Source organism: Nanorana parkeri, unplaced genomic scaffold (assembly GCF_000935625.1).
Source record: "Nanorana parkeri isolate BGI_ZX_2015 unplaced genomic scaffold, ASM93562v1 scaffold1337, whole genome shotgun sequence".
Taxonomy (NCBI): domain Eukaryota; kingdom Metazoa; phylum Chordata; class Amphibia; order Anura; family Dicroglossidae; genus Nanorana; species Nanorana parkeri.
Genome location: NW_017307605.1, coordinates 458,783 through 468,562, shown reverse-complemented (window position 1 = coordinate 468,562; position 9,780 = coordinate 458,783). Strand labels below are relative to the sequence as shown.

The 9,780-nt window shown below is 42.7% G+C and overlaps 1 pseudogene; it reads left to right on the top strand.

The window, feature by feature from the left end:
• The first annotated feature begins 513 nt into the window (after positions 1–513).
• The window catches only part of LOC108797793, a 37,113-nt pseudogene continuing 27,846 nt past the window's right edge, over positions 514–9,780 (top strand).

Sequence of the window (9,780 nt, the reverse complement as noted above, 5' to 3'; positions counted from 1 at the left end):
TGAAAACCAGCCGAAAATCGTGCGATTTTCGTTGGGTTTGTGGCATGCTCGTAAGACAAATGCCACACGGGCCAGTGTGCACAAGCGCACACTGCCGTTCAGCATTGCAGTAATCGGAAGCCCGCCCCTCAGCGGGGCGGGCTTGCGATGATGGCAAGTACGATTTGCCTGTCCAAGATGGGCAGATCGTACGTCTTTTTAAATTACCTTACAACCATCGCAGGACAAAGGTTTTGCGATGGTTGTAAGGTGTATGGCCAGCTTCAGTGGTGATACAATTGCTGATTTGCATTTTTCAGTGTCTTGTAGCCCTCTACTCTTATCATTTAGATATCAATGACACAGCACATTGTATTTGGGTTTAAACTTAGTTGACATTTCAGCTCCTCCGGCATACACAGCTTGTGAATGGGGGAGGACACAATTCTAATCTGTGGAGTTAAATACCTTTATACAGGGAAGGTCATAAACAACTAGCAGCTTTTTAAATACAGTAACTCTGCAATACTCTCCAAGCAGTAGACATCCCGACACAACAAGGTAAGCATGGCCGGAATGACTCCTCTTTGGTATGGTGCCAGCATAGCGCTATATGGAATCAGAAACCCTGTGTAAGTTTTGAGGGTTCCATTATGCAAGATTTTGCAAGGGCTCTGCACATGTTGCAGAAATATTTGAATATATTGGAGAATGTCTACTGGTCAAATTCAAAAATGATTTTAAAATCCAAAGAACTTGTGTAATTGGGCAAATGCAAATGCTTTCAGGTACACTGTATTGAGTTCAGGTGTTCAAGTGAAAGGCTCTGCATACATCATATAAAGACATTTTAGACAACTTTGTGGTAACAGTTTGGGAAAGACTCTTTACTGTTTCTGCCAGCTCCCTAAAGACAAGGTTTGAGGTGTTTGATATTGAGGAACTCCAGCGACAGACACAGACTGACCTGAATCTTAGTAAATACCTTTGTTATGAATTGCAATGCCCATTAGGAGCCAGGTCTTCTCGTCCAAGATCAGTTTCTGATCTCACAAATGCTCTTTTGGTTAAATGGGCACAAATTCACACAGATCACGATTCCCTGATAACTTTTAGGCTAAGCTGTCAGTAGTTACCTTAAAGGAGAACTATGAGGTCCTCCCGTTACCCTAAGGAGGACTATGGGGAAAAACACTGACCCCATAGTTCTCCTTTAACTTCCAAAGATCTACCTACTGTAGGTACCTCTACGCCACAGCTCCATACTAAACTGCCACAAATTCCCTCTACATTTGAAAAGTGGACTTCAGAGACCCCTCCTTCCCAACCGACTCATCCCACAAAACATCAACATGCAAAAACACACCAGAACACGTGGCATAATGTACTTTAAAAACATACAACACTATTTTAACTAACTCAATATACCGCGCATTGTTAATCATCGTTTTGTTAATAACAGTGGGGCACTGAGATACACTGCAGCTGTTTAGATATTCACTGGGTGGGGATATTGATGCGGTATAGAATAGGAGCGCAGATATACAGTATAGGCAATACTTTTTTTACCCTCTAGAAGCTATTTCAAAAGTAGCTTGGAAAGGGTTAAAATGGTCTTAATAGATCACTAGCAGTTGTCAGACTTGCAGCATACCCACCCACTCTGGATGTTTGCTGTTAGCGAATGATTGCAGCGGCCACCTCCTCACCTGCTTAGCAATTGAGTGTCAACATTTACAGAGAATGCATTGTGTCTTTTCTAAATACTGGTACTGGCAGGCAAGAGTATGAAAGAGGCTAGTGAAAAGATTTCACCGCTGGTGTTATTGGTTCCATTCAGCTGTTTTATCGTCTTTAATAATTAAACATTACTGAGACTATTTCAGTTACTAGAATTCTACTTGGCAACAAGTGATAAAAACATACAGGGCTATTCACAAAAGGGTGAAGAGTTTGGAGAAAGCAAGAGAAATGAACAATCTAGGCCAAATTAGCTGAACTGGAAAGTGAGCTGAATAGGAGAATTTTTCCAGTTCAGCTATATTGTCCTAGATGCATTGCTAGGTGCATTGTAGTTTAAGTAGTAGAGTGCATGCTCAAGACATATGTTTACTTTTTTTACATTATGTGTCCTGTTGCCTCTGCATTATAGTGTCCTGACAACCCTTTACTGCTACAATGGAGCTCGGAGGAGCTGGCACTCTGCTCTTGGCAGTCGTGGTCACAGTTCTCATATTCCTCATGACGTGGATTAACAGCAATAAGAGGAAGAATATGCCCCCTGGACCCACTCCTCTTCCCCTCCTTGGAAACATTCTACAAGTGAACATTAAAAGAGCTGCTACAATCACTCATAAAGGTAAGCACAGTTTGGTACTTATAACCAGGGAGTGCTAGCGGCTATAATGTATTTTTTTCTGGTTTAACTGAGAACCACTGCAGTGATGGGTTTGTGGGCTCCCTCACACCATGTCCATTGAGCTGCATTGTTCATATCATAACAGTATTTTTAGAAGTGTTGCATAAAAAATGCAGAATGTCAGCATTATATGCAGCGCACTGCACCTCATGTCACCACACCACAGGGCAACATGCTGCGGTGCATAGATTTGAATGCATTCAATAAACTTATGAAAAAAGTAAGCAGTGTGATGTGTTGTAACAATGCTTAACACCACCCTTTACAACATGTACCCTTTACACATGTGTTATACAGAGCATAACTAGCGTGGGCTGATGTGAACAAGCCCTGAATAAGGACACCATTAAACATAAGATGCATGTTAAAAGGTAATGGCCCCAGCCTCATGCTGCTTTAAATCTTTAGATCCTTGTTTAGAAGCAGACAAACATTTTCTAGCGGTTGCCTTGCAATTTCAACAACAGAATTTGAAGAATGTGACAGCTTTATCAAGTGGCATCACTAGGGGGGTCCGGCCGGCTCCGGGGTGACTCCAAAATGACTGACAGTCATTTTGGTGTCCCCCCCTTTGAAAAGTCAGTCACTCATTCATGGACTGAAAGCTCGACAGTTGCATGAGAGAGAGAGCATACCTTATCCCGCTGGGCAAACGTCTCCTCCTCACTCTGCCTGCATCCATTACCAAGATGGCCACCGGCAAATAACAGCGTGTGACATGATCACACACTTGCGCAATGACGTCACGCACATGTGCAATGATGTCTCGGCGGGGTGTCCCCTGGTACCTGCTCCGGGTGACACCCTGCCTTGTGATGCCCCTGGCTCTATGAAATTGCCACGTGTATAGCCAGCTTTACTTCTTTTCTGCTGACAGGGAGGTTAAAGGGACAGAACTCAGAAATTTAGGAAGAAAAGGGGTCAAGTGTCGAGGGGTTTGAACCTCTGTCAAGTCATTATTGCTGTCTGTGTGCCAGTTGGTAAGATTTATCCCCGCTGTTTGAACTGCTTATTGTTGATGCTGGTATGTTAGGTGGATTCCAAAATGTTATGGTTGGCACCCCCACAGGAGCAGGAGTGTATTCCAATGGGGATGCCTGTGTCGGTGACACTCGTCAGAGGTTGGATTTCCCCTAAATTTGGAAAGATTTGCACTTACTTCCTGTTGGCACTCTGGGACAGGGAGAGCACAACAATCTTCCTAATGGGGGTACAAACAGCAAGAAAAAAAAATGGGTTCTAATCCATCCACCATGTATCAGACAACTTTTCATACCCAAAAACAGTTTTGGGTGGAATTACACTTTTATTGGCTTGCAGGGAAATATTAGGGTTGTGTGGTATCTAAATTAAATAATATCTAGCCTCTCTGAGACAGTGGTTTCTAATTGTGTTGTTGCTGAATTCTGACATGCTCCTTATGCTAAGTGGGACAGCAGTGAGTTGTGGGTGAGTTGAAGTTTAAAGTTATAGTTTCCTGTAGAATTAGCTGTTCCTCTGAGTTCTGTCCCTTTATATCTTGTTTTACGGTCGCTCCTTTCTCCTGCAGGGTCCTATGGAGTAACCCTTGTGTGTACTAGTAAGCTGCGTGTGTCTGCAAAAACCCACAAACACAGTAAGGGAAGATTTTTCCTTCCTTCACCATTTTCCAAGCTAGTAGATAGACAGCTGCTGGAGACTGCTCTGTCCTTTGTGATCTTGTACTGGACAGAAAGTTCAGGGAAGAAGAGCTGAGAGAGTTTGAGCTGTTTGGAAACATGATGACTGTAAGTGTATGTAAATACATATTTTACTGGGCAATGTATATTTATTTGATCCAGATTAATTGTTGTAAAAAAGTTTGGGAATGTAATACTACTTAGAGGCCTCATTCATACTGCTAAGAGCCAGCCTGTACAGATCTGTCCGTATCGGGCCGCTCCCGGGAGGTACAGGTGCTGCCTGTGATTGTACGCAGCAGCCTGTTCTTCTCTATGGGAGTACGAAGCCGTACGCTCACCCGAACTGGACATCTGTGCGGGTCTCGGTGTCCGAGCTCAGGCACAAACAGGATCCATCCTGTCTGCATACGAGTACGGACACCCGCACCTGCACGGATGTGCAACTCAGGTGAGCGTATGGCCGCGTACTCCCATAGAGAAGAACAGGCTGCTGCGTACAATCACACGCAGCACCTGTCCTCCCCGGGAGCGGCCCGATACGGCCATGCACGCTGCATGGATCTGTACGGCCCTTAGCAGTGTGAATGAGGCCTAATGCTTGCATGTAAAATCATTGCTGCACTTTAGAACTTTATCAAAGGTAATGTAAAATGATGGAACATTAATCATAAAACATTGATGCCCATAAAGAGGCCAGACCAGGCCAACCACCATGATATTTACATTTGAGTCAGCTGATCTTATGTAGATTTTCTTGTAGTTTTCCAGAGTTTATGGAGATGTATTTAGCATCCAACTGGGAACTAGGACAGTGGTTATCTTACATGGCTACGATACTGTGAAAGAGGCTCTAGTGGATAATGCTGCTTTCTTCAGTGACAGAGGAAGTGTGCCTGCAGTGCAAATGATTTTTCAAGACTATGGTAAGTACAGCACAAATTTGATGTAATTTAGGGTACCGTGGCATGGACTGAATCCATTTGGGTGGCTTTAAAGCTGAACTCCAGGCAAACGGCTAAATCCACAGATGATATGAATGCAAGGCAGATGTTGTATCAGTCAAAGTAGTTGTATTTCTGTCCATATAGTCCTGAAATTTATACTGTGGGGAGTAGTGAATGACAGCCACCGCTCTCTGCAGGGAAATGATCAGGATGTTAGCAGATCAGCGGTATGTTTTCGCTCACTTGCCGATCAATAGAGCCGACGTGTGACAGTTTCAATGTTACACGTCGGCTCTAACTATGGTGATGAGTGTAATTCACTCACCCCATAGTTCTCCTTTTAGTGCACAGTGCCACAGCATGCACAATGTGCATTGTACTGCAAAAAATGCACCTGTTTTTCCTTGCATTGACGTGAATTACAGCTCATTTATTGTAAAAGGTTGGCCTAATGGAGCACGTTAATGCATAACAATGCGTTCTGGTGTGATTGTGTCTTTACACTTACAGAGTATGGAGGGGATACAGTGGTGTATTCTCCTTTGCCCAAGCCTGATGACTGGACAGTGAAAGAACAGAAGGAGCCTGATGAGGTCATCTCTCTGCTCACTCTGCTCTCTCCTCCTATATTTAAATTCCTTTGCAGCACATTAGCATGTAGTTCATTTGACTGTTTCCCAGAGCTGCGTCTCCTCCTCCTAGTCTTAGCACTGCAATACTGCACAGCAATCGTGCATGAAACCGCATGGATGGCCACACGGTCACGGAGTCGCCCACCACCCATTTTTATTTAATAGCACCCAAATCGCACCAGGCAGATTGCGCTGTTTCCCAGTGTGATTCTGCCTGTGCAAACGCGCAAGGGCCGCGGTTGAAAAAACTTTTTTTAGCAATTGTTGAGCAGATGTATCCCTTATTGAAATTAATGGTGTGCAACTGCACATGATCACACTGTCCCGGGATCGCCCAGGTCTGCACTAGCCCTCAAATCAATGGGGCCATGCAGCAAACGCTGTGTGCAACCGCACACAATCACACGGTCTTGAGACATGCGTCCCGGGATCGCCCAAGTCTGCACTAGCCCTCAGACACTGATACCAGGTCAAATTTCAGCCTACAGGCCTGCATTTAAAAATACATATAACGATTACAGAGATGCATTCATGTGCATCTCATATCTGCCTGGAGTTCAGCTTTAAGGACACTTTCATGTTATGTGCTATTAAAATTACTGTTGTGTTTGTAGAAATCATATTCAGTAATGGTGAGCGCTGGAAAGTGCTGCGTCGTTTCGCTTTGGCCAGTCTGAGGAACTTTGTAATGGGGAAGAGGAGTGTTGAGGAGAGGATCCAGGAAAAGTCTCAATTCCTCATGGAGGAGTTTAGGAAACAGAAAGGTCAGTGGAGGGGAATGTACTGTATATTGGTTTTGTACATATTTACATTAATATGGTCACGACTTAAAGTGGAATTAGGATGCTTTCACAAAACATTTCTAGCAGGTAGGCTTTTACTATAGATGAGACTGCATTCTTTAATTGCCTCCCATGTGCATGTGCGAGAATTATGTCATCCTGAGCCAGGCAATAAAGATGGCTGAAGATGCCAAACCTGGAAAAAGAATGGGTAACATGGCATCACTGGTGTCCTTGGGCTTCTCTACCCCCTCCTCCTCCCCCCCTTTTTCTTTTTTCTATTTCCCCTTGCTTATCACCTGCTCTTTTTTTTTACCCCTCTCTTTATGCCCTTGGTCTGTTTGAGCTCAACTGTATGTCAGAGGACAGATCGGCTGTGGATGGCTGGGTGCGTCACCGCTCCGACTGTTCCTGAGCAACCAAATGCTAGGAGGTGGGTTTACTCACTTACTCTAGCTGTGCAGAAAAATTCATCCACGCATGTGCAGATCCACCTAGAGACAGATCCACCTATTTAGCCCCACTCCCTCCACGCTATTTGGGTTACAGCTGTAAAGCAATGATTACAACATTTACACCGGCATGTATTGGGGTATATGGTAATTACTATATGTAAATTAACGAGACAGTTTCCTATTTGATTTTATGTGTTCTAAATAGAGGTGCACCGAAATGGAAATGTTAAAACCGAAACAAAACCAAAATAAAAAAATGCCAGTCCGAAACCAATACCGAAAATGTTTTTTATTTTTTCAAATTTTTAAAATATTTAAATTTTATTTATTTTTTATAAACTTTTTATTTTTTTTATATTTATGAATTCATTTTTTATTAAATATTTTTTACTTTACTTTTAGGGGCTTCAGGGAAATATTGGGGGGTCTAAACAGACCCCTGATATTTCCCTTTTAAAATAGAAAAAGAGATTGAGAACACAAAGTGCTCAATTTCTTTTTCTGCTCCTGTTATCAATGAACAGGAGTTCTCTATGAGTGTTCCTGTTCATTGATAACATGAGAACATTGTTTGTTTACTATAACTACAATTATGAATGAATGGGGGTGATGTAGATCACTCCCATTACTTCATAATTGAGGATATAGTTAACATACCATATCCTCAATTATGTACAACAACTCAGCGATCACTGATCGCTGAGTGTGTGTACCTTACTCTTCTCTCTGACACGCTGTCACAGGAGGCTGATCGAGCGGTGTAGAGAGGAAAGCCCAGCCTCCTGTGACAGTGCTGTCCCCGCCCCTTCACTGCTCTGCCGGACTGTGATAGGCGGCAGAGCGGTGTGGGAGGAGACGCCGGCCGCTCACAGCGCTCTCCACCGCATCGCTCGGCCGGCTCTCACTTTCTCTTCTCCCCGCTGGGACATAGAGCAGCGCCCAGTGGGGTGGAAAGAAATCAGGGATGCACCAATGTATCGGCAGGAAAATGGCACTTTCGGCATTATGCCAAAAGTGCAATTTTCGGCCGATATGCTTCGGCGGCCGATATATCGGTGCATCCCTAATTATTATGTAATTTCATTAGTATTGTTATAATCCACCTCCTAAGCTAAAGACCCAACTTCCTGTCTGTGTAGATTATTTAAACAAAATGTGGAAGAGGGACTGTTTATACACATTCAATCTTCAATATTCTTATGCCAACTTGCAATCCAGATAGGAAGGTATATCAATTGGGCTGAACCATATACTCTACAGGTTTCTTACACCAAATTTCCACTTGCACAGTAAACAACCTTAAGGTATTCATTTACAATTCTATGAATAACTTATAACTACAATTGTCTCATAGGAAGAAAGTTTAGACTTGCCCAAACTATGCTCATTTATATTTACATATAATTACACGGTATGTACACCAATTATCATTATTATCAACAACGTCATCAGTTCTTAAAGACTAAAAAATACATGTAGAGGCGGCGAGATGCGGGTTGGTGGCCAAACATGTAAAGTATGTGATGATATCCTTTCCCTAAAGCATACCCCCAACCTTCCTTTTGGGAGACTTGAGAATTGAAGTGGAACTGTATGGCCCATTTTTCTTCCCTGTATGAAGCAGAAACCTTTGTGAGTGAAGATTGATGCAAAATTTATGTGGGGGGATTGGTCCCTTGCATCTGGTTCACAGTTCTCCTGGTTTCCCACCCTCTATCATTGGTTGTCCCCCATTGGTCCTACGTGCTCTGCAGTAGATTTACCTCCAGCCCCTGAAAAAGCAATCCGCAAAACACGTTGGGTATACTGCATGCCACTGGAAGTCAATACTCATGTCTAATGAGACCCATTAAGACGCTTAATGTATTGGGCAGTAAATTGAATACTTTGTACTATTGCTGTGGCTGCGGGAGGCATAGAACAATAGAAATTTGAGGAGACATCAATTTGCTTTAATCTTGTATTTCTATTGTGTTGTTTTTTTGAATTGTAATAATAAACAGGATTTTATGTATATTTATTTATTGGTAGCGAACCCAGTATGAATTCTATAGTCTACGCATATTGTTAAGGGGGAAGGAGCAAGAACTGGACAACTAGATCAGCCCCAGAGTATAGAAATTCAGTAGTTATGGTTGAGCTTCATTTTTTTTTTTTTGCAAATGTGAAATAAATGACCCAATCCATAACAAGTGAGGGACTGTGGACAGCAATGTCCATTAATCCTTGTTTTATTTTAGTACAGGCTAGGTGATGCTTTTGGAGAGGGCTATTTGCATATATTTTCTAGGGAGCATTGTCTCAAGTCTACATACTTGCACTTTTTAGGCCAGTGTCATCATAATCTAACTTTTTTCTGTTTGTTTTTTTGCTGACAGTAACTCAATAATTTCCCAAAGGTGTTTCCCAAAGGGGTCTCCCTGGACCACGCCAGAAAATTTTCCACAAGATGGACCAATTTAAAGCCCGCGTGCTGGAAAAAGTGAAGGAGCACGAGAAGACTGTGGACAAGGACTGTCCCAGGGATTTCATAGATTGCTTCCTTATAAAGATGGAGGAGGTAAGTTACAAAGTAACATGACTGAAAAAAAGTTTCAGAAACCTGGGCCATTCAAAAAGGTTACCCATAAATTGACATTGTACCAGGAGGACAGATGCACACTTGTGGTTTTTAAGGGCTTGATCCTCAGGTGGACCTTATACTTAAAGTAAAAACCCCCAAAACAAAATTTTTATATATATTTTTATATATATCAGCTGACCAGTCCTTAGAAAAGGTGGCTGCATTAGTTCTCTTTTTTTCATGTTTTTTTTTCACTTGATAATCCCACAAATAACACATTTCCTGCCCCAGGGTTCCTACGCTACCTCACTCAATTGCATTTATGGGGTAGACATGGTTGTCAAC